General features: G+C 46.6%; 1 pseudogene; it reads right to left on the reverse strand.

Moving 5' to 3' along the window:
• Positions 1–2,947: 2,947 nt before the first annotated feature.
• On the reverse strand, positions 2,948–5,401 carry LOC143173683 (sulfate transporter-like; annotated as a pseudogene).
• Positions 5,402–18,532: the final 13,131 nt, after the last annotated feature.

The raw sequence follows: 18,532 nt of genomic DNA on the forward strand, positions 1-18,532 counted from the left end.
CCATTACTCATTGCTCCATGGCTGATGCAACCTCCCTGGGGAGTTGCCTCATGCTGCAATAGCGTGCGAGGACCCTTGGAGAGAGGTGCTGCAGCTCCCAAGAACTGCACCCTGCTCACACCCATACCCGGGGCATGCTGAGCACGCCTGCCCATCCAGCCCTGCAAAGCCTCTTCAGTCAATTTAGCTTCATCTGATACTTACAACCTTGCTCCAAGGACCTGCAAGCAGCTGGGCATACCATGCTCTTTAATCCATTTGAAATAGTCTTTTGACCACAAGGAGACATTTTCCTGAGCAGAGCCAGTAGGATTCCTTTTCCATGCACTTTATTTACAAGTCTCCTGTCCCTGGGCTCCTGAGTGGCTGCCAAAGCTAGAGTTCCCTTCAGCGGGATATCTTTGGTGCTGCATTTTTTGGATGAGGCCAGGGGAATAGTCACATATTAAATATGCAACGTAGAAGGTGTTTTTACAGATGGAGTTCACAGAAGAAAAGCTATTCTGGTACTTGGCGATGCTGCGGAGCCTTCATAGCTCAGAGCTTCAAGGACTCACTCCTGGGATGCAGAAGCGGAGCCAGCAGGATGTTGCCGGTCCCAGCCCAGCAGAAAGGACAGGTCCCCGTGCCCGCTTCAGAGCTGAGGCTCCCTCCGGCTGCATGCCTCCGGCAGTGCTGCAGGCGTTGAGGCAGCCCTGCCCCACTGCTCCGAGTGACAGCACTGTGTCTCCAGCTGCAGTCAGGATCCGGCCGTGCACGTGGAAGGTAGCACAGATTCTGCCAAACACTGGGAGAACTGTGGCCATTGCAAGCTGTGGCACAGGTGTTCCTGATTCACAGTTTATGAAGAGCAGCTGGTGATCTCTGATACCTTTTTTGGGGAGGAAATCTGTAACTTCAGCCATGGAAGCCACGCGAACCCCAGTCTGTAAATAACAGCAGGGGAAAGCGCCTCTCCTCCCCTGAAGCAGACTGTCCTGAGCCACACACAGGGCCTGAGCAAGAACTATCAGCTGAACAAACTCCCAGCAGTTTTCTGAAACTGCTTTGTTTGTTTTTAAGGGAAGTGCTTTGCTATTGCCCGGTTTGTTGCTGTTGTTTTGTGGCCATTGAGGGGCTGTTAAACTCCACGCCGTAGGGTGTTTGGAAAATAAATGAGCCTCTGCAATCCATTTCCCGCATTGACTCAGAGTGGCTGTGGGGGAAGAGAAGGGCAGTCCAAAATAAAGGTAGCAAAAGATGGATATACATTAGTGAGTGAAGTAGTGAGTGGGACTGGTGGTTCTCATCTCCAGTGCAATCAGGCCATAGCCCCCATCACTGCACGTCTCAGGAGGCGGGTGAGTGGCCTTGCTGTCTGGCCCCCAAAGATGCCTTGGGGTGTGCATTTCTCCACAATTTTCAAGGGACTGCGCCACAAGAGAGGATGCTGGATGCTGGCATCCTCTCTTTCCCTAGTTTTTCTGCGTTGGGCCAGTATACGGACACTGGAGTTGCACATAGAAGGAAACTCCACGTAACAAGCGCCAGTTCCATTTGTGAACCTTCCTGGTGGGTCCGAGCCGGCTGCAGCTCCTTTCCTGTCTGGAGGTGCACACCTTGAGCTGCACAGCCAAGAGGCACAGCACCGGGGAGCTGCTTACCTTCACGCCTGGCCCTGGAGGCTGGGGCTGTGCCTCCCTGTGGGGCAGTGGGAAGCATCACCAGGGCTCCTCAGCGGAGCAGATGGCAGACCTTGCCTACAGCTCCTCTTTCCTTTGCCTTAGTGTCCCATCCCGACCCTCCCTCCCCCCAAAAAGTAATCAGATGGTGGTTAATGCCACGGTGCCACAGGGAATGGGATTTTCAGGCATAAAGCTCCGGTCACTCACAGACCTCTGGGCATAAACCCCTGCAAAACCTCCTCCTGTGATTGCCATTGCAGCAGAGTGATACCTGTTGCTGCCCCAAGGACTGTGGCAGCACCTGTAACACAGGACAGAATTGTCCCATGCTGCTGACCCTTGCAGCCAGCGTGGGGCTCAAGCCACTTCCAAATGTCACCCAGTCAGTGAGGGACACGGCTCCAGCCCAGAGGTGGCCCCGGCTCACCTCCTGCTTTTGCACATCCTGGCAGTCGAGTGGTCTCTTGACAGTGGGTGAGCTCCCAGGGGCTCCCCAAGTCTCAGCAAAGGGTGCCCCGATCGGCCGGCGGCACCCTCCTCCCCAGCCCCGACCCAGCCAGCCCCTGCCCGGGGCCGGGGGCCGGGATGCAGCGCTTCGGTCTCACCCCCGACTGAAAGCAGAGGGGTCTGACACAGCAGCCGTAACCCCTCTCCTCCCTCCCTCCCTCCCTCCCACCGGAGGCGCGCAGCTCTCGCTGGCAGAGGGAGCGCAGCCACTGCCCAGCGCCCTGGCACGGGGCCGGTCCCCCGGGGCCGGGAAGCGCCGGCTCGGGCCGCGCAGCGCGGCTCACTCGTGCCCCCCAGTGCCCACGCGAGACACCTGTTCGTGCGGGAGCGGAGCAGGGAGGCCGGGTCGGCGCTGGCGGGGTGACCCCGACCGCGGGGTGTTTCACTTGGGAAGCGGCGTAGCGAGGGGGGGGAAGGCACGGGAGGGAGGCGCTTTAGTGGAAGTTGCTGGTGGAAGTCTGGCGTCCCATCTCCCTGCGCAGCATCTCTTGCCGTCACAGCCCTTTCCAAAAAGGAGAAGGGTTAGAAGCCATCCAGGCTCTTTACCGACATGACGGACCTTGAAATGCCTCTCAGATTATTCACCTGTTGGCAACCTCTCCTGAAATTCACACCATCCCCAATCCTTTTGCCCCACGCCTGCTGCTGACAGTTCATCAAAGCCTTTTTTGCATGCTCTGACTGCACAAAGACTAAAACTGCTCTCAAGTACATACCAAGCCCATCCCCATTACAAATCATTCCTCACACACAGGTCTACAAAGATGCCTGGAAGTTCAGGTCTTCGGGGTCCTGGACAGCATCCTTTTGCTCCTTGCTCTCCTCCTGCTGCACATAGTACCACCGTTCAGCAAACTGCACTGCATCATGGACGCTGTGGAAAGCCAGCTGACACAACGCAAGCCACCACAACTCTGCAGGTTGACAATGGTGACCACCCCCAGGATAGAGGTCTGCAACGAGTAGAAGAGCAGGGCAATCCACAGCAGCGCTAGCAGCAGCACCAGGAGGTGACTAGGCCAGAGACCTGGGTCTGGGTCCCCATGGACTCCTTCAGCAGTCTTGGTCAGGGCCACAGAGCTGGCAAAGCAGTAGAAGAAAGAAGGGATCAGGTTGCACATGCCAATGGCAATCATCTCTTGGTTGGCATGGACAGCATAGCCGTGCTTTTTGCCAAAGATTTCCACCAGGGAGACAATCATGGCAAAGCCAATAACAGCAATGGGCAGAGCATCAACTGCCAGGCTGGAAAACAGGTTTGTATCTGGTAGAGTGGGTTTCCTGAAACCAGTGGGGATATCCCCTAACAGCAGACTTGTATCGCTCTTCGAAGTTAAAGTAATAAGATATTACTGTGGCTACAATGACCACCAGCAGCTCTATGGGGAATGGGGCCTTCATCTTCTCCTTATACTGGTCATCGATCTCTTTGACAGGCACTATGATGGCCAAAGCAACCAGGCTAGTGACCAGGTCACAGATGCTGGTGTTCTGGATGTATCTGAAAAGGTCAACCTATGTCAGGATGAAGGACCCCACCGCTTCATGACGAGGGATTTTTAGTCCCAGGAGATACTTTATCTGGGAGGTGATAATGGTGAGGTTAGATCCGGTCACAAAGCCACTGAGGTGAGGTTCTGACAGGTAGACAGCCGCAAAGCCCAGCTGTAAAACCCCCAGCAGGATCTGAAAAGCAAGCCAGCCATACTTTTAGCATCGATGAGAAAGGCTGGAAGAGGTGGCTGGCAATTTATGTCAGTCTGCTTCCACTTTAGCAGCTCTGGCTATTCTGTCTGCTGAGCATTGTGTGAGGCAGAGGACTTTGTCTTCAGTAGTTAATCTGGGGTATGAAAAACTAAAGAGACCTACCTATAACACTCGTCTGTGGCTAGAGATGCCATACAAAGAAGCCTACAAGGTCCCTGCCGCTGTCTCCTTACAAGCAATAAGGGCACATAGTTAACACTGAAAGTCCAGGCAGCAGCCCCATCAAAGCAGCTCTGAGCATCACTCGGTGGCATAAAACCAGTGTGACGCACTGAATTTTAGTTGTCCCAGTGAAAGAGCCTGAAGTTGTTCAGTGACAGCTAGGCCCAGGCAGTGGGGACGTTGCCAGGGAGCATGGCCTTGGAAGGAGCCCCTGCTGATGGCTGTTCTTGCCAGCCCCAAACCTGCTCTAACCTGCACCAGGAGCTGGCCCAGCTCCATGACTGGGGTGGTGGGAAGGTGGTTCACAATTCCTTCTCCTCCCTTGCTGTGTCTGATCCTAAGGATGTTTCAGACACATCCAAGGACCTGGCGTATCCCATGGAGGGAAACAAAACGCCACATTCAGCCATGTTTGGGGGTTTCTAAATCACTATATTTGATTCAAGGGTGTCAGGGTCTGGTCACATCAGGAAAGGTTTCTCATGACTTATAAGTCTGAACCAAGACTGGAGCTTAGAGATCTTTAGCTCAGAGAAGTTCCTAGCAGGGAAAAGACAGCGAGGAAACAGCACAACAGTGAACATTTGTACCTGGTAAAGACCGACCAGAAAGCTTAAGGAAAGGGCCACAGTGATGGCGTAGCAGCTCCTGTCACAGGCATCTGTCCCATTACTGGAGGAGGTGGAGTTGCCCACCAGCAAAGAGCCGGAGTTGTCGTCGCTGTACCCTGCTAGCTGGAGGTGCCAGGTCACAGACTGCCCAATCATCAGGCATGGGACACCGAAGGAGCCCATGAAGTTACGGCGCAAAGTGGCCATAGCAATGTAGATGATATCGCAGAAGAAGTTGGTGTAGATTCTGTAGATGGGATCCTGGTTGGCTAAGAGGGAGTAGGAGATGGACTGAGGGATGGCAACTATCCCCACCAGGAGCCCAGATATGACATCCCCAAGCAACTGCGTCTTGACGTTGTAACGGGGAAGCCAGTCCAGCACTGAGAACAGCCGACAGAAGGTGGTGATGATGGTTTGATGATTGCATGTGCAGACCTCTCTGGCTTTCTTTAGAATGAGTTCCTTGGTGCTGAAGTTTGCAGGCTCATAGTCCTCCAATTTGACATGTATAAAATTGGCAGGACTCTCTTCTGGTGTTAGGGAGCCCAGTGTGTCTTTGCTCTGTCCTGACTTCTGGCTTGATGTGTCCTCCATCGCACTAGGAGAGCTACGGCAGGAGAGCAGGCAGCCATGAAGTGTTGCAGTCGTACATAATACACAACCCTGAGACCACGGTTTATATTGCATTCACACTGGCACAGATGCCCACATCAGGGACAGAGCTGCAGACTCCTGTGCTCCTTCCTAACATACCTCTTGTTCTGAAACACAGCAGCAGGATGGGGTAAGATCAGACAATATTATTTCATTGAAACTTAAACTTCTTCAGGAAGCCTGCATTTCTTGATGACACTTCCACTTAAGCAAAAACTATTTTGAAAATGTTGAGATGTTCCAAGTGATGCTTTAGGAATGTAACACATGGGTAAGGGAGGTAATTTGCAAAATAATTTCTCCTTTAACATTTCAAAAATTTAAATTACATTGCTGGCTTGCATCAAACAGGCCCATCACAGGGGCCCCTATCTGCAGAATGAAAGCATCCTACTTTTTCAGTCTGGTTAAGTAACATACTCACTTTCCAGAGCTACTCCAAGTTTTTTAGTCAAAATGCAGCTGCAATAAAACATACCTTTTTGTCAAGACTGAACAATACGCACAGAGAAAAATTCTCCTGAGGGGAGACCTAGAGTGGCTGCAGTTCAGAAATTGAACTGGGATGATGAGAAATTGCATTCCCCTGCCCTACAGGTTCGTTTCACATCACCAGTCCCAACCAAAATCTCTTACCACTGGCTGCAGGGAGATACACTTGGTATTTTCTCACTACCTGGAGCTTCTCCCCGGCAGACAGACCTGTCTCCTCACCTCGCAGCGCACACTGAACAGAGAAAGCACGAGGCTAACAACTGCAAACCTGTTTCTTTTGCCTTCCTTCTGGACTATGTGCCACTTCCCTTGAGAAGAGATCCGAGTTACTCAGCCAAGCGATCGGCCCTTTCATCTCGCTCCAGCCGATGAAGATGGTGCAGCTGGCCAAACAGAGCTGTATTTTGAAAACAAACATCATTCTGGGAGAGTATTTTCGATGAAAACTTTTTCTGACCATTAAGAATGATTGAGGGGGTTTAGAGAAGTGCTCCTGTCAGATAATGGTATTGCTGGTATCTGGAGATGTGTTTGCTAAACAAGGGGAACAATGCAAAGAAATCTTCCTGCATGTGCTATTGCTCTGCCCCTCCCTGAACTGAGAGCACATCGTTGCCCAAGTCCTGCCAGGCTTCTCTGCTCACCTACTCTGGACAAGCTTTTGTTCCAAAAAACAATCAAAAAAGCAAAACTTGTTCCAGAATGACTTTTCTTTCTTGGTAGCTTTTCCACCAGCGTGCTGCCACCAGCCCCCTGCACTCTGCTCAGCCGCCTGCCCAGCTGCTGCCCGTGTGCCTCCACCTCTGCTCGGATGCACTGCGCTCACCCGCTTCCACAGAGCCAGCGATGCTGGGCTTCACCGAGGCTTTGTAAAACACAGGTCTGCACAGACAGCAAAGGTGTGATGACACAGGTTATTTCTAGGCAGATAGAAGAACTCTATATGTGTCAAATCTGCACAATCCACATTTTGCACGTGCCTTTTAGAGACCAGGACAAATTTTTTTAGCACAAATAACAAGGGATTTTGCTTTGCAGAAGTAAGCATGATTTGGTAAAGTACAGGGTTGCATTTCTTTTGTAGGTAAAGATGAACAACTGCATTAGTGGCCAGGAAAAAAGGTAATGTCTCATCATCCTGAATTGAAACAGCAGCCTCATAAATACCAACTGTAACTGTTCTGCCCTTGTGATCCCTGCCAACAACCTACATCAGACCTCTCAGCACACACTCCCACTCACCTCATTCTCCACTCTTCCTTTTCCATCTCTTTTCCATCAACCTGGTCTCTAAGATTTTGCTGGATGTGCCATTGCCCTGTGGAGCAGGACAAACGCCTGGCAGTCAGGCAGCTTGGCCCCTGCCTGTGCTCCTGGCACTGACTGTCTTCTGGGCTTGGGGAGGGGGCTGAGAGCCCAAGGCATTTGGAGAGATGGTGTGGGGTATGGAGAGATGACATTTTCACAAGGCTTTGATTTAGATGCTGAGGAGACACCCTGAGGGAAGAGAAGGGGAAGATCAGCATCCTGAGCTACATTTATCTCATCAGTGGAAGTCTGTATCTCAGTAATTAGAAGTAAATAAATAAGAAACATCAGCGCTCTCTGGCAGCAGGAAAAAAATGAGAGCACATGGTAGGGGAGACAGCTGCTCAATGTATTTATCTCTTTATATGAATTCTTTATTCTCTGCCATTCCTCCACAGCTCATGTATTTTCAGGTACATCTGTTGATAGCTCCCCTTTCCCTTCCCCTTCTTTCAGTAATGGACTGTATCTTTCCTTAGCCTTGTCATTCCTCCTGTCCTTAAAAGATGATCCTTTCATATGCTTTATAATCCTTCCTAGTTATAGCTCACTTTGTGTCTTGGCCTGTCTGATGTTGTCTCTACTCATTCATTTTCTTTTTCCATCTTCTTCCTTAGCAAATAGCCCAAATTTCCATTTTCTGTATGATTCCTTCATCTTGAAGTTCAGTCACTGAAGAACTGGTGAATCAGTCATTGAAGAGCTGGCCAGGTTGGTCTTTTAAGTCAGCTTGTTTGCTGGGATGAAACACATCTGAGCACAATCCATCTTTGGGTTTTGAACTTATTTAGGAAGCATTCACTTCCAGTTCTAGATCTCTGATCTGTCCACCGTGAAGATGGGACAAAGCACTTTTTCCATTTGTGACAGTATCTAGGCTACCTTTAACCTCTGCCCTGCCTTTACTGCCTGCTGCTGCTTTTCCTTCCAACTTCCATCTTCACTTATATATTCTGGAAATCTTTTGTTTGTTATGATTTCCTTTACCACCTGATATAGCTTGGTAAGCCTTGATATAGCCACGTTCTTCCACCTCTCCGAGGCATAAGTTTTGGTGAGCAGTTCTTTTTTCCAGTCCTTCTGTCTCCATGCCTCCCCTGCCATCCTTCCCTACAATTTTTTTCCCCCTTTCTTGTGTGCAAATTCCCGGTTGCTTTCGTATACTCAACTTTAAAATATTCCATACTTTCCCTGCAACTACGTTCTCAAGCTTGTTGTCCCAGCTGGTTCCCCTGTGCGTTTGGTTCTCTACACTGACCTCTTCGAAACAGCGAGCTTTCATGCTAGGGCAGCTTCTGCATGGCCCTCTCTGCACTGGAAATTCAGGCTGTGGGCACTGAGGAGAGGCCACTTTATGTTCTGCAGCCTGACAGAGAGGATGTAAGAACATACTTGGTTACACTGAACACTGTGTACGTTGCTGAAATCACTTTTACTGTATGAGGTGAGGCAAGGGCGGAAACTGCAAACATTTCACATTTGCTCTAGAAAATGTATAGCAGACAGCTTAAAAAAAGAAACCAACAGTACTTCATGTGGCCTTGAGCTGGCTAAGGCTGCACTGCCTTCCAAATGCAAGGTCGCTACAGCTAACTGCTGAAACTACTTGTTTTCAAATGCATCTTCAAGGGTTGTTCTATATTGCCACTATAAACTCACCTAACTGTTTAGCTCCATTCCGGGCAAGGCTGGGTTGGACAGATGGTATTAGCTTGAACAATGCAAGTATAGACAGGACATTGCCTGCCGGTATCATGGGACCCTCTGTTTTTAAGACAAGCAGAAAGCATGAAATCCAAATTTTTCATTTATGGTATGGTATGTAAGCAATGTAACATCCATCTATGCAACAGCCATTGCAGCCAGCTAAAAACAGAGCAGTGGAAACCCAGGCTCCAGGTACAAGGACAATGCAGCAGTGGGCTATTTTGGTTTTCTGTCCTAAAGTAGAAAAAAATCATGAAATTGCCTGGGTCCATGATTGTTAGCCAGGCATTTTGCAGCGGGTAAGCGTAGTGAATTCAAGTCTCTGCTGCTGTGTCAATGCATCGCTTTTGTTTAACAGGACAAGTTGGCATCTCCAATTCTCTTTGGAACAGAGCTAACTGTGCTGCACAAGGATTTTTGATTTGCTTTAAGGCATGTAAATACACTTATGACTATTTGGCTTCTGGAAGCCTTTCAAGTAGCATCCCACATGTCTTGTCTCCATAAATGGGCCAACCTGGCTTAGTACATTGCTGCACCCCACTGCTCCACAGTTACTTAGATCACATGCAACTTTATAAAGAAAAAGGCAAGTAAGCCAGGTAATGGTGCCAGGTATCTAAGAGAAATGCTTTTCCTTCCCTTCAGATTTGGGACTTGACAGTCTTTTCGGGCAGCTGCTGGTTCAGTTCCACTTGGAAATGAATTTTCAATATGTAGACATCTGCAAAACATCATCTTTTTTAAAGGGAAAAACAAGGAAAAGGAGACAAGCCCAGAACTGGTCCCACTGCTGAGATATGGCAAAATGCAACAAAAGCACCCGAGGACAAAAAAGCTGAACAGAACCTCTCCTATGGTTTCTTGGAAATCAATTATTCACATTTCTGCAAGAGAGAACACCAGAGAATGTGGAAGCAGTACACTAGGTCATCCCAGAAAATAAAACAGTTTTTGCAGCCTCCTGTTATTTTGCAGGGCAGTTTATGCTAACGTGCAGGGGTCACAGCAGAGCATGCAAGGCAAAGATAAAGTTCTCTCCAGACATAAACACTGTGAGGCTAAAAGTGTCGCTCACCCTGTGACTGCACATGGTAATGCAGTCACACCACTCTGAAGTTTGAGAGGGACCAAGGAACCTACAAATAAATAGATAAATAGATAAAGAGCATCTATTTAAGCTACTGCTTGCTCCCAGCAATTAACCATGCAGACAGACATGCAAGGAATGTTTTTTAGTGTACTTTGAAAGATGTGAGATGGAGCATATGTCCTTGGAAAGAGACTCAGTGCAGAGGTAGCAGATCTAAGAGGATGTGGAAGAGCATCTTTGGCCGCAGGGGTCATACACCGCACATCAACTGTCCAGCTATTGAGGACACCACACGCTGGGTCCACTCTTCTAACGCCCTGCTACAAGTCCTTCCCCCAGCACTGATGCCCACTCGTAGAAGATGGAAAAAAAGAGCACTTCCAAGCACATCAGCTAGAGGATTTGGGTTGCATTCCCAATTTATATAAGGAGGGTGAAAATAATTCCTTGCCAATTTTTGCAGCACTTTGTTGCTGTTTTCATGTTCTTCCCTGCATGACAAATGTCCAGTGCTTATGATCCTTTTCCAAATTATCAAGCTAATAATTGAAAATGCTATAATTAAATTGATTACAGATTAATACAGTGGAATAAAAAAGGGGAGACACATTTCTATTTCATACTGAACTGGCATTCAGCCCAGGCTATTTGGCATCATTTCAGGCTTGACCTGTGCGTGTTGCCTACAAGCCCTTCACGGCACTGAAGCCGTGCTGGTGGGTTGCTGCTTCCCCCTGTAGCTGTTGGCTGGCTCACAGGGTCACCCTCTTTGCAGTTAACACAACTTGCCCCCACCGCAGCACAGCAGGCACCGTGTCAGGCAGAGCTCTGTGGCTCGCTCCCGAGCTCTCCCAGCAGCCATCACACACCACCAGCTCATCGTGCACTGAGGCAGGGGACAGGGATCCTTCAGAGGTCACTTCTCAATGTCACAGGACAGAAAGATGCTCCAGCAGAGGGTAAGAAGCCCAGAAACCGCAGCACATCTCCAACTACCTGCCAGACGACAAGATTGGATCTGCTATTAGATTTTTAACAGAAGGAGCTTTTTCACACAACACAAATGGTGGGACGGACTGCCGCAGTGTGGTGAGAGTCAAGAGGTTCAAGAAAAGGGATTAGGAAGCTTCACAGAGAAGTGCTGCAAAAGCTGTAACAAATGTCTAAGTGCTTAGGAAATTTCTAACCTGCTGCTTACCAGGTGGTGGAAGGGCTCTGCATGGGCTGGACCCCTGGTACACCTTTCCCAAGCAGCCTCCACCAGGCTGTGACCCAGGAGATGGGGCAGGGGATCTCATCTAGTACAGGAGCATGTATGGCGAGAATTAGTTGTCCGCAGGTAAGGTAGAGCCTTGAGTAGCACAGGTAAAGGGTGCTGCTGATTGAAGCCCGTTATCTCAGCTCTGTATCGGCAGGAATCAGAGTCACTCTGCTGAAAGCAATGGCTGTCCTATGCTTTTCAAGAGAGCAGAAAGCTCCTGCTGGCATTCTCCATAATTGAGTGTTCCTACCACTCTGTTGGCACCAACACAAAAATTACAGCATGTGCGCTGAGGTCTCCTAAGGTAAAAGGCATCCTCAGGTAAAAGCTGAGCCGTGCTGGATCAGGAAAATCTTTTGCGTAACTCAAGGACATGTATGCAGAGATAATGCCCACACTAACTGCCCAGAACTGCACCCAGAGGTGCTCTAATTTTTGCTCTGACTCTTACTGGCCATGACCTGACCAAGTCATATAACCTGTTATGTCAAATAACACTGAAATACATTGCAGCAATTTTGTAAGGCTGAATATGTAATACCATGTGCTATAATCACACATATTGTAAAGTACAAGTAGCACCAAATCTGACCAAATCTGTAATTTCTTGCATTTTAGGAATATGGACCTGGCCCACAGGAGGGTGCTGCTCACCGGCACACGGCATATCATCGTCATCACATTGCTTATTACTTCTTATTATTCATGAGACAAACTGCAGCCTGGTTGCACAGAGCACTGAAGTCAGAACGAGGTGAAAGCCTGCTGCTGGCCGTGTATCGTCAGTCAATGCTCTGATTTATGTTGGCAGGAAACTTCCATGCAAGCCTACGTGTGTACCACACAGAGTGCGGGAGAACAGTGCACACAGCTGTGTATACGCTGCGCTTTACAATGGGGATTGGGCACAACTGCCAGGAAAAACAGGGACTGGGGACTCACTGCTCAAACGTGTGGCTTTTCTTTTTAAAATCTATAGCTGCAGCATCTTCTAAGGTATCAAGCATATGTCCAACAACAGAAAAAACATAAATATCATCTTTTAATGGTGATAACGAAATCCCAAAGATTTTACCATATTTGATAGAAAATTCTTGTACTAACAAATCTTCTACAATGACAATAAGGCACATCAGCATTTAAAAATGACAACTGATACAGATCTAACAGACAGAGACAGTGTAAAGGAGAGTCAACAACATGCAGAGGCTATATTCCATAGCTGATGGTAGGACATAAGAAGACGACTGACAAATACAACTTTCATCACAAACGTTTGGTCGGTGAGCACAGCACTCAATGTGGAGCTGATGGCAACACATCTCTCCCCACGCTGGGCGCAAGGCAAGGTCCGTGTCAGCAAACACCCATCCAGCACGGACTGATGCCACAGAGCGAGACGGCTCCCCCAGCACCCTGGATTCTGCCACTGAACTGGCGGAAACGTTATACCTTATTTTTACTGCACAGATAAGTCACAGCAAAAAGGCGATCTTTTATACATACGATACAACTTTTCCACATTTTATTCAAATAAACTATTTTGTAAACTGGTTAGGTCAGCCGACTGATGTGATCTATTCCATTCCTGAGGCCCTGTTTGGTTAAACTGATTCTCCAACTTGAAAAAACTACTCCAGGAAAAATTTGCCATTTTGTTTATTCTGCAAAACATTATGTCACAAATATCTAAAATTATTCTGAATTTAAAATAATTCAAAAATCATACCCCAGGACATACCAAGGTACCAGAGATGATGGTCAGGGACTCAAGAGGCTGATGAACTCAGAAGCATCATGTGCTTACCAGAAAAAGTGAGGCTTTACCTCTCTTTAACCATGTTTCAGCTGCATTTCAAATATACATAAAATTTATTTCCTTAATTCAAAAATTAGACATAAAAAACTTGGACCCAAGTCTAGTCCCATTTCCTGTGGAGTCCTGAGATCATATGGGAGCTGGACTAAGAGCTAAGTGCTTTCAGAGCTAGAAGGAGCTGGAATTCAAATATTTTTGGCAGTAAATTTGCTCAATGGAGATTTGATTCTCCATCCAATGCTGTAATATTTTGTGTATTTGCACATCAGAGAAAGAGCAATATGCCTTAGCTTATATCATCTCTAGAAAATAAAATAGAAAGGTACTAATTACACTATGAACTAAATATATATATATATTTTAAATATTTACCATTTCATGTAGCCAGGGGCCACACTTTTAGCATTGTAATGATCTCAAAAGAAAATGCAAGACTCAGAATTATTTCCACTTCAGGTGGAACTTGATTGAACTAGTAAAGATCAGGTAGTTTTTCACATGAGCAGCTGATCCTACAAAGGCTTACAAACATGATAACCAAGTGCAAGTAATTCTTGGGACTTAACAAGGTCATTCACAGTGCAAAGTCTGCACTAAAGACATTGCTCCTTTTATCTATGCCAGCATAGTAGAAGTGCAAAGCCCTTCTAGTTTGGACAGTTACATCAATACTGAAGTCTCACAACAGTATCCTACATTGAGACTCAGCAAAACAAAATAAGCTACACAGATACAAAGCACCTTGTATGGCATTAGCAGTAGATGACTGCTACCTGTGTCACAGCTTCATTAGCTTAGCTATGTTGGTAAAAAAAATCTAAAAGAATGTAAATCACCTCAATCATTAAATCACTTTTCCAAAGCATGTGAAAAAAAACCACAACAGAAGATAATGCCCTGAAACAAACTATTTGCCTGAAGAGTTTCACCCTCAACTCAAAGGGTTTCCTTTTGTTCCAGTTTCTATGATCTTCTAGACCAGCAGTCTCCTACGGCCCAGCCGTGCTCCTCACTATGCTGGGAGCACAGGGAGGTTAAGGTCAGTGCTGAGCCTGGGTGAGTCCTGCGCCTGCCTGTGTGCCCGGCTGCAGGGCCAGCACGGGTGTTCCTGCACCGTTTCTGGAATGGAGACATGTGAGTGACATGACTTCAACCTGCTTAAAAGCCCTTTGCACCGGCAGCACTGGAGATGATAGCAGGCAGCTAAGCATGGTAGGGAACTGAGAGTGAGCACAGCCCTTGGGTGAAAGATTCAGGGAACTGGACACAGGGAGATGCGCGGTGTTGCTGGTCTTCTCAAGGGAGGATTGGCCACAAAAAGACTGGACTCTACCAGGTAAGCATAGATCTAGGACCTGGCACTGGCAGAGTTCACGGCCAACCTCAGCACAAGGCCGTGGGAAGCAGCTGGGTATCGACCGGCTTAAAACCCTGGTGCAGCAGCCAGGATGCTTTCCTGCCTGTAATACCTCACCTCTGCACTTCAGACCCATTAGCAGTGGATTTTAATGCCTCTTGGCACAAGCCAGCAGAAGCGAGTGGAGACAAAGGAATTGCTGTGTTTCTTCCCAAGAGAGTAACTTTCCATTTATCACTGCAGCCCGACGGGGAAGGAGCACAGCAGTCATGGAAGCTCTGCTGCCGTGGCTGGGAAAGCCACATGCGGACTTCGATTAAAATTAGATAAAAATAAGTAAGCATGAAAACAGAAATCCCTTATATATGTAGCTCGGGACAGCGACTCATGCAGCAGCACTCAGCAGGAACTAGGTCCTGTGTTATTATTACAGTGTCGCAGTAGCCTCATAATAAAGACACCTCCAGGTTAATCTGTCGTTCCTGGGCGGCACCGTTACTCCTGCAGCTACACAAACCCTCGCACAGCCCCACACCGGGCTAAGGCTCCAGCGTGCTCATGGGGGGACATGCACAGTGGTGCTCCCCTGCCAGCTGCAGACAGCCCCCTTTCTCCCAACCCCAGAGGACTGGTGGGGTTTTGGGGTTGTTTTACACTCTCTGTTCAGGAGCTTTAGCCTTATCAAAAGATCTGGCATGAAAATTGAGTAGCAGGTCACACGTAATAGCAACATACACAAAGGCAATGATTCTTCTATTTACAGTCAATCATATGCAATGTCTCACACGAAAACACAGAAAGAAGTGTCAAGAAGGTGGAGGTGGGTCTCGCAGTGAATGAGAGAGGAGCAGATGGAGCTGCAATGCCTTACAAGGAAATCAGGATCACTAAATCGCACCAGACTAAGGTTGGCAATGTCATTATAAATCCAAAAATAAGCACCATGTGCCCCACTGCAGTACCTTTCCCTGTTTTATGAAGTGGACTGAAGATTGTTTCCATGTCAAAACATTCACACAAGTGAAACATTTATTAGTGCAACTGCCACATTAGGAGGAACTGACACTACTACCTATAGCAGCAATAAACTAAGAAAACAGAGCCTGACATTTACCAGGAGACTACTAAAGACATTTCCAGGGGTCTTTAGTATAGCTGAGACTGTGAGTGTTAATTTCCATAATGCTGTGTTGTTGTCATTAATGAATGTGCTAATGATCTCTTAATTCTTCATTTAGACTGATAATTGCTGATTAGTACATTTGGGAATGGAGATCAACTGATATATACCATCTTCCAGTCTGGCCTGGGGTTCTGAAGGTTGCACCTGGGATGAACATTCCTGTTCCAGATGGACACATAAACCCAAAAACAATCGTTCTGAGATTCCCTCTTCCTATAGATTACAAATTAAGCTGTGAGGCAGGGATAAGAGAAGGCATACAAGGCAGTGGGTATGGCAGATTTCCTCTTACAAAATCTGGTACACGTCTTCCACTGTTCACTTAAAACAGCAGAAGGCAGAACAGCCCTTTCCAGGACAGAAACAGGAGCATCACAAAAGCATAAATGAATATATAGAGCTGCTGCATCCATCATACAGCAGCAAAAGGTGTATATACATATATATGTACACACACATATATATACGTACACATATTTTTGTGTGTGTATATATGAAATTCCTTTATAAAACAAATTCTTTAGGACAACAGTTTTCAATCAGTGGTCCCTAATTCCTAAAGGTAAAATTGGATTACTTCTAAAGGGTCCATAAACATATTAAAGCAAAACGTGCTTCCTGCCAGTAGGCTTAAATCAGATTCATGTCTCTCTCAAAAAATTATTCTAGGCCTAAAAGGAAAATGGCTGAAAACCCACTGTTTTAAGAAATTCCAGCCATGACAAGCTCTAATCTTCACTTAATTCCAAAGGACTCTCTATTACACCGGACTCTCTGGCAAATGGCGTTTATTTCTGTTCCCTTTTAACCAGGGCTGTGTGCATTAATATAGACTTATTAATACTATGACCTCTAGATGTTATCTTAAATAAGAACATGAAAAGTTGTTCTTTTGGTTGGCTGGCTGCTTTTGCTGTTGCATTTTAATATGGTTTCTTGTGTTTTGCTTGAAATGGAATTTGGGGGGTATATTGCTAGTCGTGGCTGCACAAACAGCACTGAGGCCAAATACGATATGCTCTAGCTAAACATAAAGCACTTCAGTATATCTTTTAGCTGTAATCTAAATTAATTATTTGAAAATCAATTTATGGCTGTTTTATTGTACTTTTATGTAAACAAATACCCACGAGCTACAAATATGCATCCTGCTAGCTGTAGAAAGTGCATACTTCTTGGAAGTGACATTGCTATTCCTTCCCTTCCTGGCACAGGTAGAAATGGATTTGAAAAAACATCTTTTAATAAGTAATTACTTTTTTCCCCTTCTCAGTAAGAATTTGGCTACACAAACCTGTGCATGGTCACAGGTCAAACAATCTCCACCTGGGCAGCATGGAAAGAGTACAGGAGAGAAGAGTTGTGAGTGTAAAGAGGAAAGAATCACCCAGAGCAATTTCTACTTTACTTCCATTCCACCCATGGCTGACCTGCCTTAGAGGAAGTCTCCTGGCCGGCTGCTCATCCCTCCTTTCCCTCTCAGCTGCCCATGCCTGAGGGGCAAAGGGGTGAGAACAAGTAGCTGCAGGTAGGCAGGAACATCTGCAGTAAGAACGTACACTACTTATTGTTTGCTGTGCTGTAATTTTTCATCTGGACTTTGAGAAGAAGGCACTGCTTCTAGCACCGTTCTGCTTTGTTGAAAAATATTAGTTAAAATCAGCGTTTAAAAATGGTATCGAGGCTTTTGTTCAAAGTTCTAGAGATGCTTTCTGGTAATGTGAACAAACTGTGCTGAAAAGGGACTCCCCCAGGCCATGGCACTGCCATCAGCCAAATGCACATGCATAGGTCTGCACCGCTCCCCTGCCACCAGCCCGTCGGTGGCCAGGCACAAACCCCTGCAGTGACAAGCTTCCCAAGCTGGCACCCAGCTGCGGGAGCTGCCGCGGGTGTGCCAGCTCTCTCTTGACACCAACACAATGGCTCTGAATAGGAACTCAACGCAACGTATGGTGAGGAATTAAAACATAATTTCCATCCTGCACTCGCTCCCTACATAGGCGTTAACCCCACTCACTGCTTTTATACGGCTTAGGCTAATCCACTCTGGTAATACCAATTCAGTAATTATAATTATCTAAACTGCATAAGGCATTCTTAGCCCAGAATAAAAAAGTTCATGCAGGAGGTTAGTGCAGAAAAGAAAAAATTCAGCAGTACCTATTTGGGATTCATCTCCTTGTATGCCTTAAGGCTGAGAAAGAACAATATTTGTGTTTTTTGAATACTGCAGAAGCTTTAGCATTTTCTCTCTGATACTTGGAGACTTGTTTCCTTAACAATGCCAGTTCTAGAACACACAATGCACGGATCTCAGTTACGTGCTCCTTTTCAATATATGCTACAGCCACCCCCCACCTCCCCCAGTATTTCTATATGCTGCTATGATGTCCTAAAAACTGTAGTAAGTTCAGTTAACATATAAAGGTTGTCAGGTCCTGGGACTTATCTTTCTGCTATCTAGTCCTTCTCTTGAGGTCCCAGCTCCTAGAGTGAAGTGATACATGACATTTCAGCTTTCATAGAAAGAAGGGAACAGTTAATGGTCCTAGCTCAGAAAAAAAAAAACAATCCTAAACTCAAAATATACTTCTTTTTAGAAAACGTTTCACGATTCATGCTGCATTTTATTCCTTTTTGACTCCTAACTCATTATTTTCGAACGATTAAGGATGAGAACATTGTCTGTATACAACACCTTTTCCTGCATACAACACCTTAAAGACTTCAATGCTGATATCAAAACTCAGAAGGGAACTGAGACATGGAAAGTTCAACAGAGATGAGAAATAAGATGAAAAACCATATGAAAACTCTTAAATTCACAGATTGGCCATAACCAAGTTAAGAATTGCCTTCATTCAGTACCACCTATTGAATCACTATACCCAGCAGGCAAATTTAAAGCATCAAAACAGACTGCATAGTAACCACTGTG

This window comes from Aptenodytes patagonicus, unplaced genomic scaffold (genome assembly GCF_965638725.1).
Source record: "Aptenodytes patagonicus unplaced genomic scaffold, bAptPat1.pri.cur scaffold_185, whole genome shotgun sequence".
NCBI classification, from domain to species: Eukaryota; Metazoa; Chordata; class Aves; order Sphenisciformes; family Spheniscidae; genus Aptenodytes; species Aptenodytes patagonicus.